This window comes from Artemia franciscana, unplaced genomic scaffold, assembly GCF_032884065.1.
Source record: "Artemia franciscana unplaced genomic scaffold, ASM3288406v1 PGA_scaffold_1213, whole genome shotgun sequence".
In the NCBI taxonomy this organism is placed as follows: Eukaryota; Metazoa; Arthropoda; class Branchiopoda; order Anostraca; family Artemiidae; genus Artemia; species Artemia franciscana.
The window spans coordinates 26004-40948 of NW_027062624.1; positions in this window are offsets into that span (position 1 = coordinate 26004).

A 14945-nucleotide genomic window follows, 5' to 3' on the forward strand; every position below is an offset into this window, starting at 1 on the left:
CACTTCTTAATAAGAAAATCCGCAGTTCCCAAGGGAATTTCCACTCAAGTACCAAAATAATCCGCTTAATCAAATTATAATCCTATGGTCACTGAATTAATTATTATTAAAATATCGGCTGTAGGTCAGGTAGAGACTATAGTCCTTTACAAATTATTAGTAACAGGTTAAATACAAAAAGAGGTCCTTATGCCATGAACTCTGAGTCAACATTTACTATCTTGATTATTCTTTTCTTCATGCTTCGACCAACTTTTTTATTTTTCTTTGTAAATATATGTTTAATGTGTTCTTACGTTCTTATGTTTGAAATTTATGTATATATTTACTGTATTGATTTTATTCTTTTCTATCCTTTGACTCCTGAATTAATTATAATCAAAATAATTGCTCTAGGTCAGGTATAGACTATAATCCTTTACCAATTCTTGGTAATAGGTTAAATCCAAAAAGAGGTCCTCGTAACATGAACTCTGAGTCAATATTTAACATCTTTATTATTCTTTTCTTCCTGCTTCGACTTACTTTTTATTTTTCATCGTAAATATATGTTTAATGTGTTCATACGTTCTGATGTCTGAAATTCATTAAATAAAAAAAAAACTAATATTTTTAGCTGAAAGTAAGGAGCGACATTAAAACTTAAAACGAACAGAAATTACTCCATATATAAAATGGGTTGTCTCCTCCGCAATCCCTCGCTCTTTACGCTAAAGTTTGACTCTTTGCCACAATTCTACTTTTTAAAACAATTAAAAGCTTTAGCGTAAAGAGCGAGGGATTGCGGAGGAGACAACCCATTTTATATACGGCGTAATTTCTGTTCGTTTTAAGTTTTAATGTCGCTCCTTACTTTCAGTTAAAAAAACTAGTTTTTTTTATTTAATTTCTGAACGTTTTTGAATTAATGCATGTTTGGTTTTGGCTCTCCCCACATAAATTATTAAAATGAAATTTGTAAATTAATTCTTTTTTTTGGATAAATGGCTTTCTCTTAGTTTTGATCAGACGATTTTGAGAAATAAGGGGTGGAGAAGGAGGCCTAGTTGCCCTCCAATTTTTCGGTTGCTTAAAAAGGCAACTAGAACTTTTAATTTTTAACGAACGTTTTTATTAGTAAAAAATATACGTAACTTATAAATTAGCAACTTACGCAACAAACTTTCATAATCTTATATTTTTATTATGTATACAAGGGGGTTTGTATCCTCGTTAATACCTCGCTCTTTACACTAAATCTTAAGTTTTGTCCCAATTCTTTAAAAATGACCACTGAATCAGAAAGGCCGTAGAATAAATAGTTGAAATTACTAAAAATACTTTAGCATAAAGAGCGAGGTATTTATCACCTCCTAAATACCTCACTCTTTATGCAAAGTATTTTTAGAACCCCTCATATGCGTAATAATCTCTGTTCGTTTTAAGTTTCAATGCTACTCCTACCTTTCATTAGAAAAAACGTTTTCATGTTTATTTTTCATTGTTTTCATATAGTAATGCTAGAAAATCATGCGCCCTTTTCCTTGAATTTTTCTTCCCCCATGACAGATTCCTCCAAGGAAAGATCCTCCAGCATAGCTGCCTCCCCTCAGCCCCACCTCCCAAACAAAATAAAATCCCCCTGAAAACGTCTGTATACTTCCCAATAACCATTACTATATGTAAACACTGGTCAAAGTTTGTAACTTGCAGCCCCTCCCCCAGGGATTGTAAGGGGAGTAAATCATCCCCAAATACATAGTTATTATGGTTTTCAACTATGTTGAACAAAATGGCTATCTCAAAATTTTGATCCGTTGAATTTGGGAAAAAATGAGCGTGGGAGGGGGCCTAGATGCTCTCCAATTTTTTTGGTCACTTAAAAAGGGCACTAAAACTTTTCATTTCCGTTAGAATGAGCCCCCTTGCGACATTCTAGGACCACTTGGTCGATACGATGACCCCTGGGAAAAAGGAAAAAAAAAAAAAAAAAAAAACAAACAAATCAACACGCACCCGTGATTTGTCTTCTGGCAAAAAAATACAAAATTTCACATTTTCATAGATGGGAGCTTGAAACTTCTACAGTAGGGTTCTCTGATACGCTGAATCTGATGGTGTGATTTTCGTTAAGATTCCATAGCTTTTAGGGGGTGTTTCCCCCTATTTTCTTAAATAAGGCAAATTTTCTCAGGCTCGTAACTTTTGATGGGTAAGACTAAACTTGATGAAACTTACATATTTAAAATCAGCATTAAAATGCAATTCTTTTGATGTAGCTATTGATATCAAAATTCAATTTCTTAGAGTTTTGGTTACTATTGAGCCGGGTCGCTCCTTACTACAGTTCGTTACCACGAAATGTTTGATATTTGATATATGTTTGATATTTACTATATTGATATTATTCTTTTCTTCGCACTTGGAGCGACTTTTTATTTCTCTTTGTAATTATAGGTTTCACACGTTCTTATATTCTTTTATGTTTGAAATTCATGTATATATTTAATGTCTCGATTGTTCTTTTCTTCATGCTTAGACTGACTTATTATTTATTATTTGTACCTATATGTTTTATATGATCTTACGTTCTTATGTTCGAAATACATTTATATGTTTACTGTCTTGATAATTCTTTTCTTCATACGACTGAGTTTTTATTTCTCTTTGTAATTATATGTTTCATATGCTCTTACGTTCTTAAGTTTCAAAATCATATATATATATATATATATATATATATATATATATATATATATATATATATATATATATATATATATATATATATATATATATATATATATATATATATATATATATATATATATATATATATATTTATATATATATATATATATATATATATATATATATATATATATATATATATATATATGTTTTTAACTACGTAAAACTTGCGAATATACAACATTCTTTGCTGTCCAATTGTCTGTGCATATAAATAGATTGTCAGGTTTACCGACTCTTGAACATGCAACATATAATGGTCCATGGGAAAACAATCCGTATTCAGATCTATACCTCATGATTCTAATGATTGCTCTTGAGCTTTGTTGATGGTGATTGCTAATCGACGATTCCCTGTGTCGCCGTCGTCATTTATATATCCCCCTGTGCCTCCCGGCGTCCCCGTTGTATTTGTGTCCCTGTGTCCCCGGTGTCCCGGTCATCATTTGTGTCCCGGTGTCCCGGTCTGTATATACATTCGTTTTTGAATTGGTCTTTTTTTTAGGTTTTAGTTTTTTACCTTTTTTTTAGTTTTTTTAGTTATACCTCATGATTCTAATGATTGCCTTTGAGCTTTGTTGATGGTGATTGCTAATCGAACATTCCCTGTGTCCCCGTCGTCATTTATATATCCCCCTGTGCCCCCGGCGTCCCCGTTGTAGTTGTGTCCCTGTGTCCCGGTCGTCATTTATATTCCCTGTGTCCCGGTCGTCATTTCCCCTTTTTTTCTTTTTATTTTTTTTTGGTTTTTACTTTTTTTTTAGTTTTTTTAGTTTTTTTTCTTTTTTCATTTTATTTTTTTTTATTTTATTTTTTTTAGTTTTGTTTTTCTCCTTTATTTTTCATTTTTTTCCTTTTTTTATTTTTTTTCTTTTTTAGTTTTTTTAGTTTTTTTTATTAGTTTCTAGTTTTTTTTCTTTTTAGTTTTTTTGTAGTTTTTACCTTTTTTAGTTTTTTTTAGCTTTTTTTTACTTATGTCCTGGTCGTCATTTATACTCCCTGTGTCCCGGTCGTCATTTGTGTCCCGGTGCTTTGTTGATGGTGATTGCTAATCGAACATTCCTTGTGTCCCGGTCGCTTTCTCTTTGAGTGTCCCGCGTCATTTATATTCCCTATGTGCCGGTGTCCCGGTCGTCATTTGTGTCCCGATGTCCCGGTCTGTAATTTCGTCAGTCGAAAACATGACGTCAGTCAACACAGAAACATGACGTCACCTGATCCACAGACAGACAGACAGACAACTTATTTTTATATATATAGATATATATATATATATATATATATATATATATATATATATATATATATATATATATATATATATATATATATATATATATATATATATATATATATATATATATACATATATATATATATATATATATATATATATATATATATATATATATATATATATATATATATATATATATATATATTTTATATATTGGTGGGGGCGCATCGCGCCCTCCAAGCCCTCCCGCGCGGGTAAGTCCTTACGCGTCATTGTAGTTGTGTCCCTTTGATTCTAATGATTGCCCTTGAGCTTTGTTGATGGTGATTGCTAATCGACCATTCCCTGTGTCGCCGTCGTCATTTGTATATCCCCCTGTGCCCCTCGGCGTCCCCTTTGTACTTGTGTCCCTGTGTCCCGGTCGTCATTTATATTCCCTGTGTCCCGGTCGTCATTTGTGTCCCGGTGTCCCAGTCTGTAATTTCTCTTTGAGTGTCCCAGTCGTCATTTATATTCCTTGTGTTCCGGTCGTCATTTGTGTCCCGGTGTCCCGGTCTGTAAATACATTCGTTTTTGAATTGGTTGTTAGTTTTTTACCTTTTTTTAATTGTTTTTTAGTTATACCTCATGATTCTAATCATTACACTTGAGCTTTGTTGATGGTGATTGCTAATCGAACATTCCCTGTGTCCCCGTCGTCATTTATATATCCCCCTTTGCCCCCCGGCGTCCCCGTTGTAGTTGTGTCCCTGTGTCCCGGTCGTCATTTGTATTCCCTGTGTCCCGATCGTCATTTGTGTCCCGGTGTTTGGTTTTTACTTTTTTTTAATTTTTTTTTTAGTTTTTTTTTCTTTTTCCTTTTTAGTTTTTTTCTAGTTTTTACCTTTTTAGTTTTTTTTCATTTTTCTTAGTTTTGTTTTTCTCCTTTATTTTTCAGTTTTTTCCTTTTTTTTATTTTTTTTCTTTTTTAGTTTTTTTAGTTTCTTAGATTTTTTATTTTTTAGTTTTTTTAGTTTTTTGTTACTTATGTCCTGGTCGTCATTTATATGCCCTGTGTCCCGGTCGTCATTTGTGTCCCGGTGCTTTGTTGATGGTGAATGCTATTCGAACATTCCTTGTGTCCCGGTCGCTTTCTCTTTGAGTGTCCCAGTCGTCATTTATATTCCCTATGTCCCGGTGTCCCGGTCGTCATTTGTGTCCCGATGTCCTGGTCTGTAATGTCGTCAGTCGACGTCAGTCGACACACAAAAATGACGTCACCCGACACACACACACACAGTAGTTACGTGCCATTGTAGTTGTGTCTCTGTGTACCACCTATGAATCTAGATAGATTTATACTTGTGTTTTGAACTACGTAAAACTTGCGAATATACAACATTCTTGGCTTTCCCATTGTCTGTGCATATACAAAGCCTTATGTGCCTATAATGACGTCATATGCAAACGCTCTTTTTACAAACAAACAAACATGCATACATACAACTCGTTTTTATATAGATAGATAGATAGATAGATACAATACAAATTAACTGCGTAAAAATTGCGAATATACAACATTCTTCGCTGTCCAATTTTCGCTGCATATAAATAGATTGTCAGGTTTACCGACCCTCGAACATGCAACGTACAATTCTCCATGGGAAAAACAATCAGTATTAAGATCTATACCACATTTTTCTAATGATTGACCTTGAGCTTTGTTGATGGTGATTGCAAATTCTAATCAATTTGGGAATTGTAATCTTTTAAATTGAAAAGGCAAATCCGTTGGAATCATGAGAATGCGAGGAATAAGAACAGCCTCACCCTCAAAAGGCCCTGTCAAGATTGTTGCCTCTATTACGTTTTCCATTGTTTTTTTACGGCAAGTCGCGTGCCATTGCAAAGTTTTGGTGGGCTTATGTTACGTAACAATATTATTGGTACGCCTATTTTTAGTTGTAGTACGTGTTGTGGAAACCCTGAAAGATCCACGGAATTTCAAAATCCAGATGGATAATTAACCGCCTCATTTGGTTCCAAAACTGTGTCGACTGACTTGTAAAGGACTGCCTGGTCTTGAATCTTGGTCAAAACAATATTGTTGATTTCGTGGACGTCTATATTCTTGGGTGAAAGAATCGCTCTTTCACTTAGCCATTTATTATTTTTATAATTGTTTAGAATATTCGGAAATACTTTTTCAATCAATTCATTTTTGGACGTCACTAAATTACAGAATTCAGCTTGAGTCAACTGGGAACTTTCCGTTTCCAATTGCCAGCAATTGATCTGAAAATGTTTGACCAGAGTCATCGTTTTGCAATCGGATACGCATATTTGTAGTTAATTTTAATGTGTTTACGTGTGCCCATAAATTAGAATTTTTCAGGCAAGCATTCATTTCGTTTGCAGGGGTTGACCTAGATATTATAGGTAATGTTTGCCTGAAATCTCCCGCAGGCAATATTAATGTGCTGCCAAAGGGTTTCGAATTCCCTTGCAAATATTTCAAACATTGATCCAGAGCCTCGAGCGATTTTTTGTGTGCCATTGTGCACTCGTTGCCAACGCTATATCATTTTTGATCGAATGGATGCCAGAATTAGTTTTAACAAAAACGTTTTACCAGTACCTCCTGGCGCATCCAAAAAGAAAATTTCTCCAACGTAGTTATCGACACAATGCATTATCGTATCATACATGTCTTTTTGTTCCGACGTTAACTTGGAAATGTTATTTTGTACATACGACAATAGATCACTCGTACTGTAACTTTGTTCACGATCCAATTCTACACATGCCGAAACAGCAGAAGTAGGATTAGGTGAAGGCATTCCCAAATCCTGAAGAGGTTTGTTTGCCATACATACGCACAAATCTTCTACAATAACTAAAGTGTAGTTATAAATTTCTGATGTAAAATCAAAAGTCATATCTGACGTCTCTAACCGTTTTCGATGGAGTATATCTTCGGACATTTTCGATTTATGTTTTTCCCATAACTCTGTAAGAGCTGAAGAAGAGCAAGTTGTTAGTATGATTCCAAACAATGCACGACTTTGACTTGGAGTTGACGTTTCGCACGCGTCATTGATGCAGTTATCCCTGTGTTTTCATTCTCCAATAAATTCAGAGCTTGGCATGCACTACGGCAAGTGTCATGCATAGTACCGTTTACAGTTCTCAGATTCTCAAAGGACGTCGGACCGGGTACATTCACCAAAAGCAGGCGTAGAAAGAAGCATTCATGTTAATTGGGGTGAACGGTGTAGAGTCTTCCTATCGTGGTATCTTTGAAGATGGTAGGTTGGCCGTCGACTGACTTACCCTGTTTTCGACGTTCAAATACTTTATTTTTAGTATCCCACGTGTGATACGAAGGCACTTCAATATACAGCAGTTTTTTTTTGCAAAAGAATCATTTTTGCAGAGCGAAAAGAAAGCAGTTAACGTTGTATCCGGTGGATTAAGGGCTCTTTTTTGCACGCTGGATTCCGAAAAATAAACACGTTGACCATTCTGTAAATGTACCGTTAAGTGAGTAACAGCTGGACTACGTTCATGTATCGGAAATGAAAGAATTCGCCAAACAGTTTCATTACTGCTTATGTATCTTCCAGCCTGATATTGTACGATTTTGTCAATATCACTGATTTCGGACTGCAAGCCAAAAACTGCCATGTCACTGCCTTTGTTGACGTATTTACATATGTATTTGATTTCCTTTAAGGAGTTACAGTATTCAACGTTTATGTGTGCATTAAATGTTTTTGATAATAAAGGGGAATATTGAACAACCCACTGGTTATCTACTTCGATGGTGGTACCGTTACGCTTCTTTATCATTGCTGTTTTACCGCCATCTTCAGTAGATCTTCTACTATTTTGTAGGTAACCATCGTTGCCAGTAATTGTGTTGGGTACTAAAAGTCGAGGATATTGCTTTGTGCACCTTCCTTTGGCCATGCATGGTGAATTTTCGTTCAATGCACCGCAAGGTCCATGCATCATATTTTTGTACAACAATATCATATAACCCCTTATCGACATTTTCGTTAGGTATTTCAGCGGAAATCACATCATCAATTTCATTAGAAGTAATTTTATAATGTAGCCAGATTAGTATATATGCGTGTGGCAATCCTCGTTTTTTCTATTCCACTGAGCATATCCAGCATCGCACTGACCCAAACACTTCAAGTTTTACTATAAAGTTTATCAGTGATTTCATTTTTTTCCGGAAGACACGGGCCGTAATGTCATGTCTATGAACCGCCGATTGTCCTTGAAGTAAAAGCTGCTGTATCTCGTCCCAAGATTGATTACATGTAAATGTAACTTCAAGTTTTACTATGTAGTTTATCAGTGATTTCAACGTTTGCCGGAAGACACGGGCCGTAATGTCATGTCTATGAACCGCCGATTGTCCTTGAAGTAAAAGCTGCTGTATCTCGTCCCAAGATTGATTACATGTAAGTGTAATAAACAAATCTGGACGACCATAGAGACGAACATACGCAATAGCATCTTGAGCATATTCACGCATATGACGGGGACTGCCAGCAAATCGTTAATCTTCCAACGTTTGTGGTATTACCCTCATTTACACCTGCATCTCGCAAATGAATGTATTGTTCAGAGCGGAGCTTGGTCTGATTCAGACGGATAAACAGCAAACATTCCGATTCAATTTTTACATACATATCAACGATGTATTGGTGAAACAATTGACGGCATTTTAAAATATAATTGTCTTCATCCGGCCGAATCATTAGTTTATGGGCATAATAATGCATTGCACTGCATTTCTTATTCATTTCTTTGTTAGTGGCTGGATTCATCAATTTTATATTATAGTGATAGCCGTCGGCTCCATCCCAAAAAATGATAGGATATTGTAGGGCATCGTAGCATCGATGAGTTTCAGCAATTTGTACCAACTGAGCGTTTCACTTATGAAGAATAATTGTAAAAACTGATCACCGACCATAACGATTGCCACTTCGTCGATAGTTGGAGCATTGTATCTACGCACATGTTGGCCAGGAGGAGTTTTGTCAGCGGAAATAACAATTTTATGCCCATCAGTAGGCTGTTTGAATTCGATTGAAATCGATTGATCGATTGAAATCGATGGCTGTTTTGAACAGTCACACTAATTTATTAGTCACACACTCACACACTAAGATGTTGCAATTGGGAAACGATTGTCCTTTCAATGTCGCGAGAAATTTTGCAACATGCATTCAATTCAGAATTTCTATCCCTGATGCAAGTACAATTGTAAAAATTTATGATTCTCGCCTCAGAATGGTTGAAGGGACCCTGCTCTATGATAAATTTGCCCTTTTACTTAGAATGTAGGAATAAATTGATCTGGATTTTCGATTTGGGCACCAAACGACGTCATTTGGAAACATGAGTTATATTTTCTGATCTGTGATAAAAAAAAACGCTTAGATTCTGACGTAGTTTCAGTAAGCAAAGTCTTCAATGAATCTGGTGGTGCAGCCAGTAGAGGAAGTTTAACTTTCCCTGAGGCGCAACACATTCCCATTGTTTCACGATTGAATTTCAAGGCCTTGCAATAGGGACAAATTTTAGACATAGTCCCGATTTGAACACATCTACTCAAGCTTTAATCATTGACTGGGCTGTACCTGAATGCCAGGCGATATTTTTCAGGTTGCTCTTGTGATTCCTCGGCACGCTTTCTTTTCTTACTTTCTCTATCAGCCGCAAGCCCGTTTTTATGCTGTTCTTGTGATTCTTCGGCACGCTTTCTTTTCTTACTTTTTCTATCAGCCGCAAGCCTGTTTTCCTGCTGTTCTTGTGATTTCTCGGCACGCTTTCTTTTCTTACTTTCTCTATCAGCCGAAAACCTGTTTTCACACTGTTGTTGTGGTTCCTCGGCACGCTTTCTTTTCTTACTTTCTCTATCAGCCGCAAGCCTGTTTTCTTGCTGTTCTTGTGATTCCTCGGCACGCTTTCTTTTCTTACTTTCTCTATCAGCCGCAAGCCTGTTTTCTTGCAGTTCTTGTGATTCCTCGGCACGCTTTCTTTTCTTACTTTCTCTATCAGCCGCAAGTTTTTTGGCATAGATTCTTTGAGCAGCTTCCTCGGCTGTTGCCATTGTAGGTTCTTCAGTCATTTTACAATTAAACATTTTTCCGTCCACGATCTTCTTACAATTAAAAATTTGTCTTTGAATGATTTTCTTAAATACTTTTAATGACGTCATCGTCATAACAAACATAACGACAACTAACTCCATGACGACATGATGACATGATGTCACTCGACAGATAGACAGACAGACAGACAACTTACTTTTATATATATAGATGTATATATTTTCTGTCTTGATTATTCTTTTCTTCTTACTTGGACTGACTTTTTATTTCCTTTTTAATTATATGTTCAATGCATTCTTACGTTCTTATGTTTGAAATTCATGTATATATTTACTGTGTTAATTATTCTTTTCTTCATAATTCGATTGACTTTTTGTTTCCCTTTGTAAGTATATATGTGAAATACGTTCTTATGTACTTATGTTTGAAATTCATGTAAATATTTACTCTCTTGATTATTATTTTCTTCATGCTCCGACTGGCTTTTTTTCCTTTTATAATTATATACTATCTTTATCAGTAAACAATAATTGTGTAAGTATGTATGTTCTTGAAAACAGCTCCATATTTTTTCGAGAAAATTGGTATCTTGGGGTATTCTCACATTAAAAAAAAACGAGCTAGATAGGTCTAAAGTCTGAGAAAGCTCATTAAGAGCCTTAATTTTTGTTTTTGCAAATGACGTCATGTACTATTTTAGTACTTCATATAAGCATTTTTGACTGAATTCTTATTTTTCTTTGTAATTGTATGTTTAATCTGTTCTTAGGCTCTTGTGTTCGAAATTCATGTATATATTTACAGTTTTGATTTTTCTTTTCTTCATACTTCGGCTGACATTTTATTTCTCTTTGTAATTATATTTTTAATACATTCTTACGTTCTTATGCTTGAAATTCATGTATATATTTACTGTCCTGATTATTCTTTTCCTCATACCTCGACTCACTTTTTATTTCTCTCTGTAATTATTCCCCTTAATTTCTTCTTCCCTGCACTAAACGTTCAATTTACATAGTTATAATGGATTATAAATATTTAAATACCAGATGAAAGAGATAAATCTTTCATTTTGAATTTTCTTTTCAATTTCCTAATCTTGTCTTAATTTTTAGATGTAATATTAGCTCTAGATTGATTAGTATTTTTTACTAAGATATCAAATTTTCACGCAATATTAAATATAAATATAAATTCCCTATAATTGCTTATAAAATCCCGCTGAGTCTCAAGTGAGACATAGGTCAAAGTTATTTAAAGCAACTACTTCTGCTCCTATAACTGAAGAACTGACGGGGCACTAATATTCCATCGTACCATTTTCAAGGCTTCTGGCGTTATCACTCCCAATTCGTCTAACAGGTTTTAAGTTAATTTATAAACCCATATCAGCCCAATTTAAGATGTTCAGCTTTTCTCTTTTGACTTTATAGTTCATCCTGGTCTTGGTCCTTCCGGAGGGATTACCGAAGTGTTTCAAATTTTTAAATCAGTGATCTGCTAGCTGTGCTTAAGAGTGGTGTTTTCGTGTATGTCTGACCAAAACTTCCAGGCCAAGGTAAGTTCATGACCATACACACATGTCTGGACACGGAACTCTTGCTGAACCTGCATGTTGAGGCCATATATATGTAAACACAACATAAGACAACCACGAGCATGACTATACTCATCTGAACTGAGTAACACAAAATCCTATGCATTATTTTAGCCTGATTGCATCGCTTACTAGAAGATGTGTGTACCCACTGCATATATTCCCGATGAATGTATACCCTCAGATATCCTCCACTATATACATTAAACGATGAAACAGGCCCAAGTTTTGTCACTAAAACTATCACCAATTCAAAATAAGCGAAGTATGTTCCCTCGAAGCGTGAAAAATTAAACTATTTGTTTATGTATTTTCCTTATTATTTACCTGTGACGTCGATATTCTTTCAATTTTAACATTGATCATTCCGATTCATTTCTAAGATTAAATTTGAAAAAAACACGTTTTTTCAACTGAAAGCAAAGAGCAACGTATATGATAGGGGCCAAACTCCCCTCAAAACCTCAGTCTTTACGCTAAAGTTTTTTAGAACTTCTTAAAGAGCTTGTTATTCTAGTTAAACGGCCTTTGCAGTTCAGGAGTCATTCTTAAATTCAAACTGGAACAAAAATCAAACTTTAGCGTAAAGAGCGGGGTATTGAAGAGAGAGCGACCCCATCATATACGTAATAATTTCTGTCCGTTTTAATTTAGCTCATTACTTTCAGTTGAAAAAAACTTGCTTTTTTGTTTAATTTCTGATCGTTTTTAAAATAGTGCTGGGAAATCTGGTTCTTCTCCATGAAATATTTCCTTCCCCTCGAAACATTCCTCCATAAAAACCATTCCCTACATAGCCCTCCTCCTTCCACCAACAAAATCCCCCCTGAAAAACGCATACATACTTCCCAGTGACCAATACTATATGTAAACAATGGACAAAATTCACAGCTTGCAGCCCTTCCTCTGGAGACCGTAGGGAGGAGTCATGCTCAAAGACATACTGATCAATTTTTCGACTATGCTAAAAAACATAGCTATTTCAAAATATTTATTGGGCAGCTTTGAGGGGAAAATGAACAGGGGAGGGGGGCTAGCTACCTTCCAATATTTTAGTAACTTGAAAATGGCACAAGAATTCGTATTTTCAAGCAAATCAGCCCTCTCCCGATCTTCTACGATCACTCTTCCGATACACTCACCCCCTGGGAAAAACAATTAACAAATATAAGCATGCATCTGTGATCTTTCTTCCGGCAAGAAATACAAAATTCCACATTTTTATACATAGGAGCTTGGAACCTCTATAGTAGGCTTCTCTGGGATGCTGAGTCTAATGGTGTCATTTTCATTAAGGTCACTTAGTGCTTTGGGGTGTTTCCTCCCTTTTTCAAGAATTTGGCAAATTTTCTCTGGCTCGTAACTTTTGATGGCCAACAGTAAATTTGAAGAGTTTGACATATTTTGAATAAGCATCAAAAATTCAATTCTTTTGATGTATCTATTGTTATCAAAACTCTATTTCTTTAAGTTTCGGTTACTATTGAGCCGCATCGCTCCTTACTTACAGTTCATTACAACGAACCTGTTATTTTCAAAGTTATTTTAAACTTGTGTTATTTTTAAGTTATTTAAGTGTTATTTTAAACTTGTTATTTGATATTTTTAAAGCTTTCACAACAGCCCCTTATAATTTCCAAATTATTAGCTTAGTTTTTAAAGTCGCTCCCCTCTCCTAACATCAATAATGTTTTATAATCTCACAGTTCTGTCTGCAATTTCGGCTTTGATGGCAGTACCTTAGCTGTTCCCAAGACATTAAGAGCACACTGTTTTTATTGTCTAGGTACTCATACTATCTTTCTTTCAACCTTGTTGTTTTCTGTGAACAGAAGTTCCACAGGGACTCGTAACTCAACATTTTTGGACAGATCGGAGATGAAAACTTCTTTTCGTCCTCCTTATCTGTTTAAAAAAAGTCCCTTTTCCAAGCCAAACATATCTTGGAAGTTACACTTCAATCCCCTAAGGTTCTCCCAAATTATTAAAGAAACATAATTGTATTAAACTGGCTTCACATTATGTCTTTTTATTTACCTGACAACCTCACCGTGCAATCTTCAATATTTGCAATAATTGCAATCGTACAATCTTCAATATTTCAATATGTCACTGACTCATGAAAAACTTCCAGAAAGTCAGACAAAAATTCAAAAACACTCCTTCATTCCCATTCCTCAAGTCAATTTTGGCTCCATTCATCGCTTCCGAGTTTCCTCAAAATTTCAACTTGATCTACAAAGCCATTCTCGAGATATTGCAGATAAGCTATTTTGATAAAATGGGTACACTAATTAATTTTCACTTTAATTTATTATGCAACCCAGAATAGCTACAGACTTCTATTCAGGCTTAATGACGAACCTTTTAAGAGAAATGGAGATAAAACGCCCCCCCCCTCGTGAACTGAGCGCATATAACGTTTTATTTGGCAAATAAAATAATTTCAAACGCACACTAGTCAACTAATGTCCAATAGCCAAGGGTCAGAATTATTGATGAATTGTTCACAGGGCATCAATGAAATACTTAAAAATAGAATGGCTTCTATATCAGAGGTAGGTGCATTTTAAATTATTGAATTGATTTCTAATGCTCTTGGATAGTTTACAACAGCATCAATTTATCTTTTTATCGCAACATTATTATTCATATAATACAGAAATAGATGATAAATATATAAAGAAATAGATAAAACGAATTTAGAAATAAAGAAATAGATAAAACGAATCAAACAGTTCGTGGTAACGAACTGTAGTAAGGAGTGACTTGGCTCAATAGTAACCGAAACTGTAAAAAACGGAATTTTGATGCTAATAGATACATCAAAAGAATTGGATTTTTATGATGATTTTAGATATATAAATTTCATCAAATTTAGTCTTACCAATCAAAAGTAACGAGCCTGAGAAAATTTGCATTAATTTGGAAAATAGGGGGAAAACCCCCTAAGAGTCATACAAAAAATCACACCATCGCATTCAGCGTATCAGAGAACCCTAGTGTAGAAGTTTCAAGCTCCTATCTACAAAAATGTGGAATTTCTTATTTTTTGCCAGAAGACTGATCCCGGGTGCGTGTTTATTTGTTTTCTTTTTTTTCCCCAAGGGTGATTGTATCGACCCAGTGGTGCTAGAATGTCATGAGAGGGTTCATTCTAACGGAAAATAAAATTTCTAGTGCCCTTTTAAGTGACCGAAAAAATTGGAGGGCACCTAGGGCCCTTTCCACGATCATTTTTTCTCAAAGACAAGGGATCAAA